The sequence below is a fragment of the Lissotriton vulgaris genome, chromosome 12, assembly GCF_964263255.1.
Source record: "Lissotriton vulgaris chromosome 12, aLisVul1.2, whole genome shotgun sequence".
In the NCBI taxonomy this organism is placed as follows: domain Eukaryota; kingdom Metazoa; phylum Chordata; class Amphibia; order Caudata; family Salamandridae; genus Lissotriton; species Lissotriton vulgaris.
The window spans coordinates 141,091,021-141,111,977 of NC_141700.1; the positions used below are offsets into that span (position 1 = coordinate 141,091,021).

Below are 20,957 nucleotides of genomic sequence, written 5' to 3' on the forward strand. Positions count from 1 at the left end.
CACGATATTCTTACTGTCGATATTTCGGTGTCACAATATTTCCAACTCGATATTTGTGTAAGTCGACATTTCCAGATCGATGTTCTGTCTGAATACTATTTGCAAGGTATTTTGGGTAACCGAGTCTGGTGAGAGCAACACAAGTTACCCCACCCTGGATTCCCCTGGATGTCTAGTTTATAAAGTTGTAGAGGTTTGCTAGGCTTCCCTAGGTACTGCCTGAGCTAGGGTCCAAAATACACAGCTAGGCACATTGCTAAAAAAGGGTCCGTTTTTATTTGAAAAATCTAATATGCCCACATTGCATTTTGGGCCATTTCCTGTTGCGGGCAATAGGCATACCCACACAAGTGAGGTACTATTTTTATCAGGAGGCTTGGTTGAATGCTGGGTAGGTTGAAGTTCCCACAGATTCCAGAACTTTCCATCACAGAAATGTGAGGAAAATGTGGTTATTTTGACAAAGTTTGGGGTTTGCAAGGGATTCTGGGTAACAGAACCTGGTGAGAGTCACACACGCCCCCGATCCTGGATTTACCTTGGTGTCTACTTTTGAAAAATGTACAGATTTGCCAGGTTTCCCTAGGGGGAAAGAACCGTTACACCGCATTTATTACAATGCATGCTTTTATCCTGCATGCCATTGCAATGAAAATGGCTTGCTTTAGGAGGTAGAGGGTGTTGGATTTAACTCCAGCACCTTCCCTACTGTTGCACAGACTGGAGTTGGAATAGTAAATTATACTATTCCAACATCCAGCACACCCCCGACAGCAAGTTGGGGTAAAAGATTGCGTTGCAACAGCATGCGGGGTAAAAGCATGCGTTGTAACATCATACAACATTCCATAGGTGCTGGCTGAGAGACGGTCCCAAATCCACAGCTATGCACAATGCAAAAAAGGGTCAGTTTTCACTGGAAAATTGTGATGTGCAGAAGTTGCGTTTTGGGCCCTTTCCTGCCACAGGCAATAGGCCTCCCCACACAAGTGAAAAACCAATTTTTATTTGGAGACTTGGGAAATGCTGGGTGGGTGGAAGTTTGTGGCTCCTTGCAGATTCCATAACTTTCCATCTCAGAAATGTGTGGAAAATGTGTTTTTTTTGCCAAAGTTTGAGCTTTGCAAAGGATTCTGGGTAACAGAACCTGGTGTGAGCCGCCCGTCGCCCCATCCTGGATTCACCTGGGTGTCTAATTTTCAAAAATTTACAGGTTTGCTAGGTTTCCATAGGTGTCAGCTGATCTAGGGTCCAAAATTCAGAGCTAGGCACATTGAGAAGAAATGGTCTTTTTTCCCACGTTGCGTTTTGGTGCCTTTTCTTGTCACCGGCACTAAGTCTACCCACACAAGTGAGGTACCATTGTTATCGGGAGACTTGAGGGAATGAGGGGTGGGTGGAAATTTGTGGCTTCCTACAGATTCCAGAACTTTCCATAACAGAAATGTGAGAACATTTGTTTTTTTACAAGGTTTGAGGTTTGCAAGGGATTCTGGGTAACAGAACCTGGTGAGAGCCACACAAGTCACCCCCATCCTGGATTCCCCTATGTGTCTATTTTTTAAAAATGTACCAGTTTGCTAGGTTTCCCTAGGTGCCAGCTGAGCTAGCATCCAAAATCCACAGGTAGGCACATTGTAAAAAGAGGGTCAGTTTTCACTGGAAAAATGTGATTTGCCCAAATTGTGCTTTCGGCCGTCTCCTGTAGCAGGCACTAGGCTTACCCACACAAGTGAGGTACCATTTTTATCGGGGGATTTCGGGAAACACAGAATGGTAGAACAAGTGTTATTACCAATTGACTTTCTATGCATTTCTGCCTTGTAAATGTAAGAAAATGTGTAAAAAAAAAGTAATTTTGAAAAATGTCCTCTAATTCGCATGCTAGTACGGCTACCCACAATTTCAGAGATGTGCAAATAAACACTGTTTCTAAACTCTATATTTTGTTCCTATTTAGGAAACACATGGTTGCCTTGATACCTATGTTTCACTATTTATATTGTACCAAATGAATTGCTATATACCCGGTACACAATGAAAACCATTGCAAGGTGCTGCTTAGTTATTAACTCTGGGTAACTCAGGTTCTTGTTGAACCTACAAGTCCTATATATCCCTGCAACTGGAAGGGTCAGACATAACTGTATACTGCTTTAAAAAAATATGCCATACTTAGAAGAAGTTACAGGTAAAAACGTTGGCACAATTGGCTGTTTTTTTCAACTCAATTTCAATATTATTGTTATTTCAACTGTTAGTTTCTATAGGAAAACTTTGAAGGATCTACACAAATGACCCCTTGCTAAAATCTAAATTTTGTCTACTTTGTTTTAAATAAATAGCTCTCTGAGAATCATTATTGCTTTCACACACATTTCTACTACTAATTGGAAGGAGATTAACAGCATCAAAAATAGGAAAAATAGGCTATGTCCCAGTAAAATGTCAAAACTGTGCAAAAAATGTTGATTTTCTGACAAAAGTGTGACTTCTTTGTTAACAACATTTGCAGGGAAAAAACAGATGTTTTCTTCTGCAGCAGTTTTTTCAATTTTTCCCCCAAAACCCAAAATGTAGCTGTATTTTAGCAAATCTTTCTGTCCCCTCAGGTAAATCCACAAACCCTGGGTACCTTTAGACTCCTCAGGATGTTAGAAGAAAAGTACGCACATTTTGCATTAATACCTTATGTGGGAAAAATTTTACGAAGGGCCTAAGCGCAAACTACCTCAAATAACCAAAAGAAGGCTTAGCACTGAGGGGTGGGGTGGGGGAGGTCTAGCAGTGAAGAGGTTAAAGTGTGTGGCCAACGGAAGGAATTTAATACTGATGTAATCATGGTAGCCTGTTTAACCTTAAAATTAATTATCTGATTTTAAACCCTTTTATTATTGTGTTTATTATCATCCTGTGAGTATTCATTCTCTTGTCATTTTTGGCACTTCCACTGTACTTGAGTGTATCATTGCTGGACATGGGACACCCCAACAATTGGACGACTGAAACTTTTTCTTTTGTGATCTGTTGGTGACCCGCCTATGCTCAGATTTTTGTTGCATTTGTACGTTACTACCTGTGAGGTTTTTATTTCTGTTTTTGCACTGGTCCGTCCTTAAATGTTATATAGGGCCATATGTATGAAGCTCAAATGGGTTCGCAAACTTCGAAATTCGCAGAATTTCGGCGTTTGCGAACTCATTTTTACTAAATGGTATGTATAATAGGATTTTGGTGCAAAATAAGGAATTGCTAAATTTGCGATTCTTTACTTTGCGATTGCATTTAAGGAGTCGCAAATTTTGCGATTCCTTAAATGCAATGTATTAAGCAAACCAAAATTGAAAATTGACCTTAAGGAATCACAAATTACCACCAACTTCAAGTTGGTGGTAATTTGCAAATTCCTTGAAAAATGCTTTTTTTTTTCATTTTTCAAAGTGCGCTGTGAAGCACATACATGCCCTTAGGGCATGTATGTGCACCACATGTGCACCCATGCTAATTTCAGTAGTGCAACAGGGTGTCCTTTGGACACCCCTGCACCCTTGAAATTATTCTCAATTTGCGATTCTCAAATTGCGAATCGCAAATTGAGAATAACTTTCCTTTCATTCCTATGGGCCTCCTGGCCCATAGAAATGAATGGAAAAGTATTCCATAATTGCGATTCGCAATTTGCTAATCGCAATTATGGAATTTTAAGAAATTGCAAATAGCGATGTCTTAAAAATCGCTATTTGAGATTCGCAAATGGGTACCTTCATAATATATGGCCCATAGTGTCTTCTATTTTGTGCTGTACTTTTATGGTTACCCCTGATCACCGAAGTAAAGTTTGATTTAAGTGAGTGAACTTCTACCTAAGGATGCACAATTATTCCTCAGCACCCTGGTACAGTCTGCACTGGTTACCAGTGAAATCCCGAATTCAGTTTAATGTCTTGGTCATAATTTTTGAATGGTCCTCATAATTGTTAGAAAAGATGGATGCATCTGTCACACAGAGATTTATTCAAGCTAGAGATCAGGAGTTAATTATTAACCTTAAACCTCAAATCCATGGATGGCAGAGCTTAGCATTTCTAATCACTTTTCTGTGGAATAAACTTCATAGAACACATCAGACAGATCATTACGCTGTTTGATGTGAGGCACGTGTTAGGAGACCCTATGGCTGCAAAATATTTAGACTCAGAAGAAGCTTTTGATAGTGTCTCCTGGCAGTTTCTGTGGGCCTCTATGCAATGGAAAGGGAACAGGAGAACAGTTCATTGGTGCAGTAAAAGCCCTGTATAAGGAACCCGAGGCTAGAGTATGTATAAATGGGGAATTGACGGGGGCATTGAAAATAATGAGAGGTACACGACAAGGGTGTCCCTGTTCACTGTTATTGTTTGCAATGTACATAGACCCTTTTTTTAATCATTTACAGTTGTCAGCAGTTATTCCCCCACTATTTGACTTGGAGGAAGCAGACAAGGTGTTGGCGTATGCCGGCAATGTCGTGCTAGTTATTCCATATCCTGAGATGGCGATGCGAGCAATTGAAAAGGATGCCCAGAGATTTGGCATTGTTCCCAGATATGCCCTGAATAGGAACACAATACAAATAGTTACCAATGAGTTCACACTGATGAGAGATAGCAGAGTAGTTAAAAAAACACATGTTTGGGTGTTGTGAGAACTGCAGAAATTGATGAGGTAGTAAAGGAAAATGTAGAACTGTGTGCCTCAGAAATGAAAAAAGTGCTAAAAAGATGGATAATCTACATCTCACATTGTTTAGTAGAGTGAACATAGTCAAGATGATATTCTTTCCTAAAGTTTTATACTTATTAAAAGCAATCCCCCTGGTTTAAAATACTTAAAAGCATATTTGCACATTTCCTATGGGTGTATTCAGGACCTAGAAGACCAATTAAATATGTATCCCTACCCAGAGAGCGTGGTGGCTTGGCTCCACCGAACCTCAAATTATACTGGTGGGTAACCGACAATAAACTATATATAGAACTTTTGAAAGCGTGCCCTGGGATGGGAATAGTCAGTGATACTTCCCCTTATGAAAAAATGAATGGCCACGATGTAAGAGGGTGCCTTTGGCGTCAAATTGATTTTGGGCACTATAAAAGGGTGCGCTTTAAGACACTGCTTATAGCTTTTAAAGTATGGTCCTCTGTACGACGCTTCATAGGACTTGGGTCATTAAATTACTATATGCCCTTTTTACAAAACAAAGATCTTTCTGGTATTTTTAATTATTGTTATTTTGATTAATGGATAAAGGCAGGTGTAACCCAGGTAGGCTGCCTTTTCCTTAGGTGGTTTAATGTCATTTGAAGACCTGAGAGCGAAATTTGAGTTATCCTATAGAGAATTTTTCAAATATCTACAGGTAAGACAATTTTTGCAAAGGAAGGGAGGAAGGAAGGAGAATTTTGAGAGCTGTGAATTAGTTGATAGATTAAGGCAGCCTGATGTTCCTAGGATCGGACTGTTACATGAGTTGATGAATGATCACATGAAAGACGGACAATCTAGGAAAATGCTCATCTAAGTGCCAAGGGACGCTAGGCATTACAGATGTAGATTTTCAAGACACCTTTTTAAACACCTAATCAATTTTAATGCCAGCCAACCTCCAAGCGCAGTTCTATAAAACATGCTTTGGGCTATACTACACCCCGTATCGGATTGCCAAATGGGGGTAGGGGAAAGGGGTATTCTGACCGCTGTGTGCGGTTTATAAGGCAGATTTAATGCATATGTTTGCCACCTGCAATGAGCTTGGTCCGCTTAGAAGAGAAATAGAGGTATTCTTACAAGAGAAGCTGCTGCTACAAGTGAATGTAACCCCCCGCCCCCGGTAATAATGCTTGGTATAACTAATCGGGGAAAAAAGGAAGAAGGGGCTTTTATTTGTATTGCAATGGCAGTATACGGAATTTGTATAGCCTCAGGTTGGCGGGATGCTACCCCTCCAGTATTTCACCAATGGCTATATCGCCTGCTGGGTACGTATAATCTTGAAAAAGCTATATATAAACAATGGGGGTATCAGGCTAAAAAGAAAGGGGCTGAAATGTGGCAGTATTTTGCCAACTGGAGGGATCATCTGGATGGGTAACTTATGCATACCGCAAGAACAGCCCTATCGTTTGTATGGTAGCATTGAGACACGTTTTGATAGCATCTGAAATTTTAGAGATTCCACGTTTGCACTTTAAAAACTTTGCACTTTATTAACGGGCTGCTAAATGAAACATAACTATGTATGCACATGCACTTTATGGATAGCTGGTGACTGAGGTATTATAAGATGGGTCTTTAAGGCCATTAGCGTTGATTGCACTTTTACAATTTGGAGTTGCTGCTATAAAATGCTCCTAAAGCTAATTGAATCATGAATTGAAATTCATTTAAAAGATTTGGTATTGGATAAAGAAAAGGTATTTTATATTGTATGTATACTCCATGATACTGTACTACTAAGAAATCAGAAATGTATTTAAAAAAACTCACATGAAAGCTGGTTGGACAAACAGCGGGGAAAGTGGGGGGGTGTGGGCACGGAAAAAAAAGAACTTAAAAGGAATAAACTTCCAACTTCCAAAAGGAATTCGGCGCCTATTGAACCCTATAGGCAAATATTCTAAAGGAGCTATGTCTTTCGAATCGCATTAGGCATTTATGACAGATTAGCACTGCAACCTTCTCACAGTAGTCTCTTTCAAGCATAGAACCTTCACTTCTCCTTGTGCCCAGCCACTGGCTTCTTCTCTGGCCCCGCTCCATATACTCTTGAGTTGCTTTTCCATGTCTACTCAGGCTGTCCATTCCTGTGTATGACAATGCAACTCTCCTTGCAGGTACACAAAGCAAAACCAAAGGGGATAATGGACAGGGTGTTGAACAATCAGGGCCGACTGGGAACCACAACCGGCCCAGCCAAAGTGCTCGGCCAGCCCCCCTCCCCACTCTGGGTGGGGGAGGGGGGGGGGCCAGGGGGGGGGGTTGAAGGTGCCGCCGAGCTCTTTGCCGGGCCAGTTTTCGGCCGATTTTGCAGCTATGCTGCAAAAACGGCCCTGTAACAAAAACGGCTCCCAGGGGCCCAAAACTGGCACCCACCCGTGCGGCGCACCGGGGGATTGCCCGGTACCCGCTATGGCCAGTCCGGCCCTGTGAACAATGCAAGCACTCACCCCCAGTCAACTGATCTGGGTTTAATCCATCATCATTCTTCAGCTCACTCCGCCACCCCAGGTACGCCAGTCTGCTTGTGACCTATTTAAACATTAATTTCCCAAAAACCGACTTAACTGCCTTACACTAAATAATTGCAGAGACTACGTAGTTAAAGGGAATCGCTACTTCCTTTCCTGTATACACTGGTCACACAGCAGCAATGGGTCTCTTCCAGGCGATGGGTGTGAGGCAGGCCAGTGCTTACCTTGGACATGCAGTCTCTCTTCTCAGCAGTGTGGCAGTGAATCACCACTGACAAGGGAACAGTCTTAAGTAGGGCCAGGAAATGGGCAGGAGAGGGCCAAGACAATAAGGACATCACTCAACACTGACAGACCAGTCATCAGGAGTTTGTCTGTGACGCAAATTCAGTTTCAAAGAAAAGTGCTCCACAGTTCATTGACCAAATTTACTGAAGGAGGGCACACGTACTTTTCAATTAAAAATGGTGTATTTTACACTTACTAGGCTATTGCTGCTCAATTTATGATTGTGAAGAATGGGAAGAATGAGCTTTGCTAATAAAGTCTATTCCATAGTTTTAGCTTTTCAGTCTGTGTTCTACTTTATTCTATTCTCTTTCCTATCTTTTGTTTTTCTGTTCCCTTTACATTCAATAAATGGTAGTGTAAAGTTGTAAATAGGACCTCATCACATTGTTTAATCACTTTGAGAGAGGTTACAAGTGTACTGGTGTTTGGTGGGTCTATGCCAGAGGACTGAAAACTCTGGGCCTCCTTTACAAGCCGCTGGTGTGACATTTTTATTTAGTGTACCAGCGGCACAATGGGCTTGCCCATATTTACAAGGCCACGTATAGGCGCCCTGCGTGACTTTTCTTGTCCTTTTACGCATTACTCTGCATGAAAGGGGCGCTCCATGGGTGTTGCTGTGGGTGTTCACAGGCAACATACATGGAATCTGACACATTCCCAAATTGACAAGATTTTGTAAAGCTGGGAATGCGTCAGAATCCTAAGCTTCCCATGGGAGCGGTAGGAGTGGCACAACTAGGAGAAATACTTGAATTCCTCCTTGTTTGTTCCTCTTTCTATGTGTGCTGCATTCTGCCATCAATTATTGTTTTTGTGCAGGGAGGTGTTCTTTCCTGCATAAAATAATCCTCCCGCATCCCAGACACCCTTGCAACATGACACAAGGGTCACTGACCTCGTGCATGGCAGCAAATTGGGTGCCTGTATAGGGGAAAGCACACAGATACGTCGTATTGTTGGTAATAGGTCACATCCCTGTGCTTTTAAAAGGACGCAGCTCAGCGCAGCAACATGGCTTGTGGCACCGTACCGCACTGCATAATTTTGTGGTAAAGGAGGCCCCCTGAAGCCAGCAGGCATTCCGCAACAAAGTATGGTAATTGTGAGTTTTCTCGCAGAATAGGGAATAACCACATACACTCAGAGATTTTTTGTACTTTTTTGTGTGGTTTCCCACAAGTCCAGGGAGAAAACTACTGACATTTTGTGCCTGCTCTAAGCAGGTGGAAAGTGTCAGTGTGATGCCAGTAGTTTTAGAGAAACTGGGTGGAGGGGCCTGGCAAGTCATGGCAGGCTTGATTGAGGCTAGCCGGGGGAGTATTATTCCCTTCCCCTGAGCTGCTTAGACAGAAGTCAAACTGTACTCCTGCATGAGGCTTCAGCAATCTTTGTGCCTGGGCTAGGAATTATTGGGTATGGCCCCAATAGTTCCTGCCCTGGAGACTAGGAATAGCAGGTTCTTTCATTCCACCCGAAGTTATCAATCCAGGTGAAATTCCACCACTTGTAATCAGGTCCTACGTATCAGGTTCACAAGGCGTTTGCTAAGCTGGACTGTACACCATAAAAGATCAATGGCCATCTTCATGTTCGAGTCTCTTTTTAGGTCTCGTGCCTAGCGTTGCAGTGCACAACTTTGCTCCCGCAGTGAGAGACTTCTTGTAGGGGGTTTCAAAACTGACCTAGGAATCGCACACGCTCATGTGTGTGCTTTTCCTTTTGGCCCCTGCTATTGGCCCTTGTGTGCGTCTTTTTAACAAAGACAGCACGCAAGTGGCCAAAGCCAGGCGCATTGCTCCGCCCACGGCCTATTGGTGTTGGTTACCCGCAGGCCCGTCATCTGTTTTGCATTATCGTGCCCGATAATGCAAAACAGATGTATCTCGGTGGCGAGCGCGCACCTCTTGCGTGCATGTTCTGCTTACAAAGGCTGCACGACGTGCGCAGCCGGTACAGAGGCTTTGTTAATGGTGGAACGTGTTTATTTTTTGCATTGCGCTTTCACTCAAACTGAAAACGCGATGCAAAAAATAAACTCAGACCCGCTTTTACCTCCTGTTCCGCTTGTTGTTTGTTTAAAGTTGAATCTGAAAACACAAAGTAAACCAACTATATGCCTTTTTAAAACTAAGTATCAATACATATATTCTAAAGTAAAAAACTGAGATTTTTTAGGAGAATATCACAGACTTAATTTATTCTGCCGTGATAATTTACACCTGTAAATGTGCGTAATGGCCGAGCAAGGGAGGCGTGTGCTCTTGGTTACATTTCTGGCACCGGGCCTTCACTGAATGTGGTTCCCAGACATAGAGCGGACACACAAGTGGGTGCTCCACTGACACGTGGCCGTGAGAATGACCCCTCTGCGAGCTCCCAATGGGAACACAAGCATCTCAAAATCTATGTGATCGGTTTGTGCGGCTGTCTATGCCTCTCGTTCACGGCATTCTTGAAGCCCTTGTACTGCTCCGCATTTAGACTTAAAAGTTGGTAATGCGCGTGGTACAGAGTTGATATCTCTATAGAGATCTGTGTGTTTCTATTTATGATGCTTTAACATCAAGGAACACATACACAACTGGGCTTTGTTCAATATCAAACAGATTGACATATTTTTGTTATTGGGATGTTTGCACATTTAGCTGGTAAACTGCATCTGTGCAATCATCGAACGCTTTCATTTTGCGTGTTTTACGGTGACCCCGGGTTACTTGGCTGTGACTGTGAAGGTGTACTGGGAGTCATATAAGCAAAGTATTTTGTATATAGATTTTTTGATTGACAGTGAATATAACTATTGATTAGAAACACTGAGCGGGTTTTTGATCAGCCACTCAAGATGGCTCTCTCTCATATCTAAATATGTGTTGAGATTACAGGTCCATTAATTGTTGTATGGCCCATAATTATTTTCAGAGCGGGACCTCAAACTACCCTAGCTGGCTCAGAGTGAGGTGAAGTCCACCCTTTGGGCCACAATGGTAAGTACTGATTTTACCATTGTTTTGATATAGATTCAGTGTGTTATGAAGTAAAACTGCAATAGATGTATTATATTTTTGTAACTATTCCTCTTGCAGATGTCGTAATACATCATGTCGCCAAGGAAGATTTGAATATGGTTACATCACAGTCAGAACTGTATGTACTTCAATTTTCAAAATTAGCAGTGACAATATTGTAGTATGGTAAGGTCTTGAAGAAAGCCAAGGAATGATACCTTTAATGGCTGAAACATGTTGACCAAAGGAGACAGTGATTTATTTCTAACTGTCCCTCTTTTCACTTGCTTCACAAGTTTTTATTAAAACGACACAGTAAAGTGAGTATTGAAAAAGTTCCTATAATCTCACTGTTGTTTATTGCTTTTTATAACATACACATTTTCTTCACTCGTTTATATCATTTTTTTTGCACTGCACACTATTAGAAAAAGGATATCCCTTTTCATTGTTTCCTTGTGAGAATTACACTAAAGGAGACAACTGTTTCTTTTTGTTCCCCCATTAAAAGCCAAGGGTGGACAGAAGACGGTTGTTTTGGAATCCCAGATGAATACACTGGGCACGTGAATGTGCAAATGATGGGATACCAATGACCCTAAAGTTGTTTAACCCCTTCCATGCTCATGACGAGCTCAGCTCGTCATGAGGCACAGTTGAGCTGTGCTGATGACGAGCTGAGCTCGTCATGACACCAGCAAAATGGCAATTTCCAGCACAGGGGAAAAATAACCACAGCAGCGATGTGGTTAATGTTTCTCACTTAGTGAATGAGCCGAGCGGGAGGGGCGGGTTCCAGTCAGCACAGCTCCTGATCTCATTGAGTGAATGAGCCGAGCGGGAGGGGCGGGTTCCAGTCAGCACAGCTCCTGATCTCATTGAGTGAATGAGCCGAGCGGGAGGGGCGGGTTCCAATCAGCACAGCTCCTCCTCGTCAGTGAGTTAATAAGCCGAGCGGAAGGTGCGGGTTCCAGTCAGCACAGCTCCTGTTCTCAATGAATAAATGAGCTGAGCGTGAGGGGCTTGTTCCAGTCAGCACAGCTCCTCCTCTCAGTGAGTCAATGAGCCGTGCAGGAGAGGGGCGGGTTCCAGTCAGCACAGCCTCTTCTCTCAGTGAGTGAATGAGCCGAGCGGGAGGGGCAGGTTCCAGTCAGCACAGCTCCTGCTCTCAGTGAGGGAATGAGCTGTGCAGAACAGGGCGGGTTCCAGTCAGCCCAGCTCCGTCCCTCCCATGAGTGAATGGCTGTACTGCCTTCACTAATCCTGATTTATAGGTACTCAGTGTTTTGGGTCTGTGCCCAGCTCTGCCCCCAGAGCAGGCAGTCATTGCACATTCAGGCGATGCGGCGAGCAGTCAGATCTCATTTAGATTTGCAGCCGCCCTCTTCTCCGTCACAATCTGAGTCCTCAGGCGCCTGCTGTAATCCACCCACGTGACTCGCTGCCACACGACCTCCGATTTCACACAGAAAACACCTTGCGGCGCCCGCGTGGCCAGGCTATGGGACTCCGATGCATGATTGGTGTTTACTCTTCAACGGGCCCTGGACCGGGACTCTGGTGCCGCTGCACCAGCTGCAGACTTGACAGCCGCAATGCTGGGTCAAGTTCTATAGTGGGAAAATAATCTAATGAGGTTAACATTTTATTATGGCTTGTGTTGTCGGTTACTTTAGTTGGCCTTTGTGTGAACCGGTAGATTAGCCCTTCTTTTTTTCAAAAACAAATTTCTCCCAAAATGTGATCCACAGATAACTGCCTGTTTCGGTTTCCACGCACCTAGTTAATCGTCACCGCGGCATGACGCCATAAGTCAGACCCTCCAGTTTATCGCGATTTTGCGATTCACGAAAAAATCGCGAAATCGGCAGATTACCGTGATGGCCGCGATAATAACCATATTGGCCGCGATATTTACAAAAAAGTGTCTCTACCTGGAGACAGCAAAACAAACAATGCCTTTTATTGGCTGTGCGCCCCCCCCCCCCCCACTCGTGTGTGTCAGCAGCTTCCCGGGGCACACACAGTTTTTGAGCTGCCAGAGTCGCACCCGAGTACTTCATAGGTCATTAAAAGACCTTTCACTTGTTAATGAGGCTTTGTTTTTCACACCCCTGCCTGTTATCCTCGGCTCTGGCAGGTGTCAGGGGCTTGCGGTGGTTTTGGGGTTGGTGTGTGTCATGTTATGTTATGTTATTATATTTATTAAGCGCAACAGCTGCCCCAGCAAAGGGGCGTCCAGGCGCTGCCAAATCATGAAACAGACGAGGAGGCCATCCAGAGAATTTAAGGAAGGAGACTATGGTGATGGAAATAGAAAGGTTTTAATGGCCTTCCGGAATTGCAGCATATTCTCAATGCCACGGATGTAATTTGGCAGAGAGTTCCATAATTTACCTGCCAGCACCCGGAAGGAGCGGCCACCCATGCGGCATAGTTTAAAACGCGGCACCTTCGCCAAATGTTGCCCCAGCGAGCGCAAACTGCGTTGCGGGACATACCTGGTCAGCAAAGGGCGTAGTAAGGCCGGGCTCTCAGTTTTAAGAAGCTTGAAGGCCATCACCAGGGCTTTAAACTGGATCCGAGATGAAATCGGTAACCAGTGAAGTTTTTTCATTGTGGCTCTCACCGAGCACCAACGAGGAAGCCCTATCAGTGTTCTCGCGGCCATATTTTGAACTCTTTGTAATCGTAGGATCTCGGTTTTATTAGCACCCAAAAGCAACACGCTGGCATAATCCAAGCGTGAGGATATCAAGGCTTGTATGATGATTTGCCTCACGGTCGGTTCAAAATATTTAAGGATGGGCTTGAGGCCTCTCAACAGACCCACGGAAGTAGCTGCCACTCTCTTAGTATGGGTCTGGAAGGTAAGTGAAGAGTCCATCCAGACTCCCAGATTCTTAACAAGGGTCGTTGGTATTGGCATTTCACCCAACGATGCTGGCCACCAGTGCTCATTCCAGAGGGCAGTGTTCTTCCCTGCCAGTAAGACCTCCGTTTTACTGGCATTCAGCTGCAAGTAGTTATCCGTCATCCATTGGGCAACAGATGTCATTCCATCTCTGAACCTGGTGGCCGAGTCAGATGGCCCTTCGGATAAGGTGATGACCAGCTGGGTATCGTCTGCATACGATACCAGCGTAAGGCCCCACTTTTTTGCTACATCGGCCAGGGGTTGCACATAAAGATTGAAAAGTGATGGATTAAGTGCAGAGCCCTGCGGGACCCCCTGACCGATGTGGTGGGATTTAGAGATGAATGGTGGGGCTGAGACCCGAAAAGATCTCTCCTCAAGGAATGATCGGAACCACTCTAAGGCAGCTCCCGTGATCCCTATCGCTTTCAGTCGAAACAAAAGGATGTCATGGGATACCGTGTCGAAGGCAGCACTGAGGTCTAATAAAATCAGCGCTGCACTTCGACCGGCGTCAAGGATCATCCTAAGGTGTTCAGCAGTAGCAAGTAGGGCAGACTCGGTGCTGTGACCCGGCCTGAACCCGTTTTGAGACGGATCCAGGATATCGTTGTTATTCAGATATTGGGACAGCACTTCACTCACATGGGCTTCCGCGATCTTTGCGGCCCACGGAAGGAGAGATATGGGCCTGTAGTTTGCTGACATAGAAGGATCTAAAGATGGCTTTTTGAGAATGGGAGAGACCCAAGCTTGTTTCCAGGCTCTAGGTACTCTAGCAGAGGAAAAAGATAAATGAATGATATCACCAAGCGGCTGTTGGAAGTGCGCCAATGATTCTAGGAATTGTGCTGGCCTCATAGGATCTGCCGGAGAGCCAGATTTCACCTTCCTACAAAGTTTACCTAGCTCCGCCTCCGAAATTTTGGGTATGGCCTCCAAGATGGGACCATCCACCTTAACTTCACCAGGGGTTTGAGGGCTTAAAACGTGCTGTGGGAAGGACTTGTAAATCTTTTGCACTTTTTCAATGAAGAAGTTGGCTAATTCCTCACAGTGCTGTATTGAAGATATTTTAGATGCCGTACTTCTAGGGTTTTTTAATTCTTGCAAGATTTTGAAGATGCATTTAGTGGGGTTAGGACTGGATTGTATTTCCTCCGCATAGAATAAGGCCCGAGCAGAACAGATTGCTTTATGATATATCTTCAACTTTGCCAAATAGATGGCTTTGTCCCCCTCCTTGTAGTCTTTCATCCAGGACCGTTCAGCTCTCTTACAGTCTTTCCTCAAGGCTCTTAGAGCATCATTGTACCATGGGTTTGAAGTGGATCGACGTCCCTTTGTATATTCCATAGGTATGCAGGCGTCCAAGCCTTTGGTAATCCATTCACAAAAGGCAGTATATGCCGTATCCGGATCTGGCATATTTTCCAGGGAGCTCTCCAAGGAATTTATGGAAGTCCGGTAGTTTAAGCCTATGCCAGGGTCTTTTCAGGACCCTCTTCGCTTCCTCCACCCTAAACGGTGCTGTGATCTCTACGTTGGCTTTTATCAGAAAGTGATCAGTCCAGCCCATGGGTTTTGGGATAGCTAAAGACAGTTCTGGGATATTAGAAAAAACGAGGTCGAGGGTATGACCGGCTAGGTGCATAGCCCCACTCACCAGCGAGTTCAGTTCTAGTGCCGCTAGGTCTGCCACCAAAGTGTGGATAGTTGGGTCCTGAGCTAGATCAAAGTGCAGGTTCAGGTCTCCAAGGATTGTAAAGTTGGCAGACCTCGTCACCAGCCAGTTAGCAGTGTCTAGCAAGGCTTCAATGAACTTAGCGGCAGGCCCTGGTGGACGGTAAATATAGAGACCAGAGAGTGTGGAGAGAGGAGCTGGATTGGGACGGTCGCGCTGGGGGGGAGGGGCCACGGGGGCAGCAGCGGCGGGGAAAGGTAAAGGGAAGAAAGAAGGGATAAAGAAAAAAGGGAAAATAGCAGAAATAAGGCACAAAAGAGCAGAGATGCAGAAAAGGGCAGAAAGGTGAAAGATGGAAAGGGTAGAAAAACGAGTGAAAACGAGTGAAGGAGCAGAGGGAGAGAAAGCCATATGCCCTAGTGCACTGCTCTGCCATTAACCTGAATGGCAGCATTGTTCCAGAGGAGGGTGTGAAGGTTTAGCCGTGTGTGACAATGCTCTCGTCCGGGGTTCAGGGTCCAGGGGGGACTCTAAGGGATATAGGTCTGCTCTGCGATCCCCCTTGTAAGGGCTCTGGGGGCTGTGGCTGGGGTTGCAATGTGACTGCTGTTTGCATCTGTGTTCGCAGGGCTTTGGAAGGACATGATAAACTTTGTATGTGTTCGGGTGCTCACAGGTTGCTGTAGTTTTCCCTACGGAAGGTCTCTAATTCTAGCTGTGTCCAGTATTTCACTAGGACCATTCATTGTGGGTTGGTGGGTCCTCTTGGCGCTTTCCTGGTAGTTGCTATGCTTCTCTTCGCCGTAGCGATGGCTAGACTGATTAAGGGGCATATCATCTAGGGGCATGATAAAATTATCGCTGCTTTAGCGTCCGTTTTTGGGAAAAAAGCAGCGATCATTTTATCGCTTTATTACCAAGGCGCGCTAGCGCGTGTTTCCATGCCTTAGCGCCAGTCTTCCTTCCGCCTCGCCTCGCATAGCTAATGAGATGCAAGGTAGGCGTGTCACATTAAACTGCATTTTAAAATATTGCTGACGGGCCTTCGCGATACTTACAAGGCTGTCCCGGGCACGCGTAGCGATTAAAAACAGCACGCTAAGCGCGGTTATCGCCGGTGTCTAACGTCTGCAAAATTTCAGACTTGCCTATCTGTATAATGGGAGGTGGATTATAAGGCTAAGTCCACATCTCCCTATCAACAAGGATTTCCCTATCGCTGCAGTTTTATCGCTGGATTTCCAGCAATATTACTGCAGTTCATCGCTTTTGCCGGATTTTTTATTGCCTCAATGATACGCGTTGTTAATAACGCGTTAACTGGGCGATAGTTTCCAGCGATAGATGGCAATACATAAATAAGCACGCTTTGCGATATTTATCGCTGTCTATTGATAATATGCCCCTAAATTCTTATCCCTCTTTCCCTTCTTAGGGTAGGCACTGCTTTAAATGGGAAATTGGAAGTGTTGATACTCCCTAATTAGACTGGGTGGGCAATTAGGGGCGTAGCTGGGGGCGCGGCTGTGAGCCAGGCATTTAACAATAGCCACATTTTTTTGGCGTGGATCAGAGGCTAGTGAACTTTGAACCATTCGAACAAACATTGTATAGCACAATGTTAAAGATGCAGAACTGCCGAGAGGGTGTAGTCTCGATAGTTGTAAACTGTCACCATGAGATGCATATTCCAATTCTCCTGCTTCTGGATTTGGGTGTGAGAGGGAGTAAGTGCCTGCTTGTCTCTTCCAGCTCTACCAGTACATGTTGACATGTGCACATACGGATACATTCAAGAAGTTTCAAGTCCACATTTGAAGCGACTGTAACAGGGCGGGTCCTAGGCCCCCATGCACTCTTAGTAATGACACGGACACTGTACATAGTTGGTAGAACTGGCCCAGGGCACGTGCACCCGACCCCTTTTATTCTCAGGGTCACATGTCCTGTGAAGCCTGTGGTGGATGGATGTGGCGTGGGGTGTAAGCCAGCCCTCGGAGATTGGCTGATACAGCAAAGAACTAGAACAGTGACCAGCAGGTCACTACATCCCTCCCAAACTTTATTCAAATTGGAACAAATGTCTAACCTATGGGAGAGAGTAAAACCATAACAGAAACTTCCACTGAGTCTCTTCAACTGCTTGCAGAACAAGACAATGGTACAACTTCAGCTGGGATCACCAGTTCTGCTTGGCACAGTTCAGGTGTGCCCTGCGGGTCCGTCCCTCCTGTGACTAAATATGTGGTAGTTGACACTAATGTCTCTATATGTGCAGTTCTCTCGGACAAGTGGATGGATAATGAATCTGGTAGATGTTACACTTCCACAACTTAGTCCTGGCTGTTGTTTCTTTGCAACAGCAGCATAGCATCTTGCTACAGAATGGTGGAGTAGTTACAAACATCCCTCTCTCACCAGGATGCCCCTCACAGGTATTCCTCTTTCACGGGATGTCCCTGAGGTCCACCTCGCTAGGCTTCCATGGGACTGGGTGTCCCTCACTGTGTCACTCCAATGCCACCCTCTAGGTTCATGGAATTAGCGCTCCGAGTCCCACCTTCAAGTCCGTCGCTCCACCAAGAGGATAGTTGTTTCTTAATAGGATTACTCCTGCCTTCTAGAATTTGGATGCACCAACTTTCACAGAATGGTCTGGGAACACGAGATATTTACCTCCTGGGAACCTGCAGAAGAGCGGCTGTAGACCCATCTCTCGTTGCGGGACCCACTCTCACCGGAATCCCTCTAGGCCTTTGCCCCTTGGATCTCCATGGTCTGGTGCGGGGTGGTCAGGTCCTTTTCTTCAGGACGTCCGAGCAGTCTCACCATCCAGTCCCCCGTTCGACCCCAAAGGTGAATGTCACAAATGGTCCAGCTTGCTCACCTCTGTAGGCACCAGGTTTGCTTGGCGTTGCGAAGGTTTCTGTACAGCTAGCTTCTCATGGTGTCACTGATGTTACCAATGTGCTGTGCTTCTTTCCAGATGTTCTTGAACTTAGCCATCCTCATTCTTGGAGTGTGCGAGCTGTCTAATCACACACTCCTTTCTTCTTATCTCTTCTTCTTTAAACTTCTGCGGTGGATTCATGCCACGCAATTTCCTCTTTCTTGTTCTTTCACTTTGCGACGCGGTCTAGTCCCATCAGGCCTTGCATTTTTTCTCCGACCAGGCCTCTCCATGTGACGTGCACACGGGTCACCCTGGTCATGTCCTACCCCTAGGACAATGCATTCTCTTCTTTCGGTGACTAGACCTGTCGTCGCAACCTTATTCCTTTCACTACTTCTCGTAGGCCTTCATACCTTGACTTCTGGTCAATCTTGTCAGACCTCTCCTCGGTCATCTTCACTGACCTCCCTTTGGTCATTTTCTCCTACTTTTCTCAAGTCACCGCTTTTCTGACCTCTTCTCAGGTCACTGCTTCTCTGACCTCTTCTCAGGTCACTGCTTCTCTCACCTTTGGCAGGTCGTTCTCTCCCTGACCTCCGGCAGGTCATCCTCGCCGACCTCTTGCAGGTCATCTTTGCTGACCTCTTACAGGTCATGTTCGCTGACCTCTTGCAGGTCATCTTTTCTGACCTCTTGCAGGTCATGTTCTGTCTCCGACCTCGCTGGCCATCTCCTCTGACTTCTCGCTCTCGGGCTCTGGCCTGTACAGTCAGTGTCTGGGGTATGACCGTCAGCGCGCTTCTACCCTTGGGCTCTCTTTTCTAACTTGCATACTCACTCCGTCCACTTGCAGGCGGTGTCCTTTCGCCACTGGGCACGCATGCTATGCACTTTCTCTGGTCCTTCGGGGACTTCCTGCCTGGGGCTGTTGCCCCTTCCACACTTACCATCCAGGTGCACTGTCCACTGATGTCATCACTCCTGCAGTGTCCATCCATGGCGTCGCTGCCACTCACACTATCCCTGGCAGCCTGTCTTCTTGAGATTCCCTTGTGGACTCACTTGCGGATTACTGCTGTGATCCCTCCTCACCCTCAGCCAAACCTGAGACTTGGGAGGGGGGGTCTGCCACTCCAGTTAAGGCAATTGTCCGTCTTCCCCCATCTGCTTTCATCAGCAGCAGTGGCCCCAGAGCTGTTGTGCTTGCCCCTTACACTCTTTGCAATAGTTAGTTTCTTTAGCTGGTGCAGTACGGCTGAATGGCCACAAGATGGCAGTGCCTCTTTATTTCAGAACCCTGGCATCTTCCCAACGCTGCGGCCATCATGTTTTCGTTCCTGGGACCAATGCACCAGCTCGTCAGACCCCGAGTTGCTGCTCTTGTCTCTACCGGTGAGGGGCTGCAGACGGCCACAGGCGCCTCATGCTATGGCAGCAGTTCCCAAACTGTGCGCCTCAGCTCCCTGGTGCGCCGTGAAAACTAGCCAGGGGTGCCACAAACAGATGAGCACACAGTTTGGGAATCAGTAATATAGTATGTTGCACTTAAATGCATCAAAGTTCAACACTGCTCCGTGTGATCAAGCCTGCAGTGGTTGCCCGGGGCCATAAGAGGGCAGTGCAACCTCACTTTCAAGGTGTCTTGTATCAGGACAACAGGGAGACGAGGATATTTCAATGCATTTGCTTTCGTCCTGGTGGTAAAAAGTGCTTGTCTGCATTCCAGGAGTTCCATTGAGTCAGACTGCCCCCAGATCCGGTCCTGCACTGATTTCCTGCTGAGTTCTCAGCAAGCAGCAAAGGCGGGTGACTGTCTCTTCATGATGGCGTACCGTCTCTCTCTTTTTCCTGTTCTACTCGAGGGTCCTTTCCCAGAATTGCAGCTCAACCCAGACTCTACTAAGGTCTTTCAAAATGTTAAAGCCGCTGCTGAGGCCTTAGGGCAAGAGATAGGTGGTAAGATAAAGTATCTCTTTGCAAAGAGGCACATTTATTATTTATGCACTTATTCAGAAAAAGGTGGTTTGGAGGTGGGGAGCAAGGGATATGATGTTTATTATTACAAATATTTACAATTTAGGGAGCTTAGAAACACAGATGTTTGTCCACAGTTTCATGGTTTTTGACCTGATCGAAACCAGAGCTAACATCCAGGTCTCTAAATTCCAAGGCTGCTTTAGGATTTATTTTTAGGTGAAAAAAATCTTCTTATTCGCTTTAGAAAATAATTTTCAGTTATTCACTTGTCTGAGAACACTAAGTCCATCCAATCAGTCCTTGACACAGCATGGAGCTCTGTAGTGGCCAGAATAGGATTACATCTATGATATATAATACCTTCATCACCTTCATCCCAATTATTTTCAGGGAAAAACATGAAAGTACTTCAGAGAATGGGCTTACATTCACCACCCGCCAAAAAAAGGTAACATAATGGGGAGCCGCGGCCATCAGTCAATAGGTAAAGGGAGTCGCAGTTTGGAAAAGTTTGGGAACCACTGTGCTATGGCTTTAACGTTTGCGGGGACCTAACTGTTTTCCTCCAGCTCCTCCCGGTCCTTCCTGCATGTGTTTTGGGTTCAGGCAGAGCCTCTCTCAACCACTAGACGGTGCTGCCATCACACCTTCCACTCGGCCTGCAGGCTCTCCTCATGCTGCCTCCCGCACTACTTTCTCGCTTTGCCGTTCTCGTGGGGCCAGAGACCTAAGATGCTGCTCCGCTCGTCTGCCTCACTGTCTTCTGTAGCGGCCTCACCCACTCACTTCCAGCACATTGTCCTCCAGGTAAGGCCGCAACGCGGCGCTCTTCTATATTTCCCTATACGCACAGCAGCCTTCTTGCTTTTCTGTCCTTTTCAGTGAAGGCTGCATCAAATGTTCAGTGGCATGATCGGCCTCAGCAGCTTTATTCATGCTGCTGGCGTCACCTCTCACC

The 20,957-nt window shown here is 45.7% G+C and overlaps 1 protein-coding gene across 1 annotated transcript in view; it reads right to left on the minus strand.

Annotated features, from left to right (window-relative positions):
• The window catches only part of LOC147673689 (intelectin-1-like), a 197,341-nt gene extending 189,862 nt beyond the window's left edge, over positions 1-7,479 (minus strand). Inside the window, exon 1 of the mRNA XM_086946404.1 lies at positions 7,454-7,479. The gene's annotated coding sequence lies outside the window, so the exon portion shown is untranslated. The remainder of the gene's footprint in view (positions 1-7,453) is intronic.
• Positions 7,480-20,957: the final 13,478 nt, after the last annotated feature.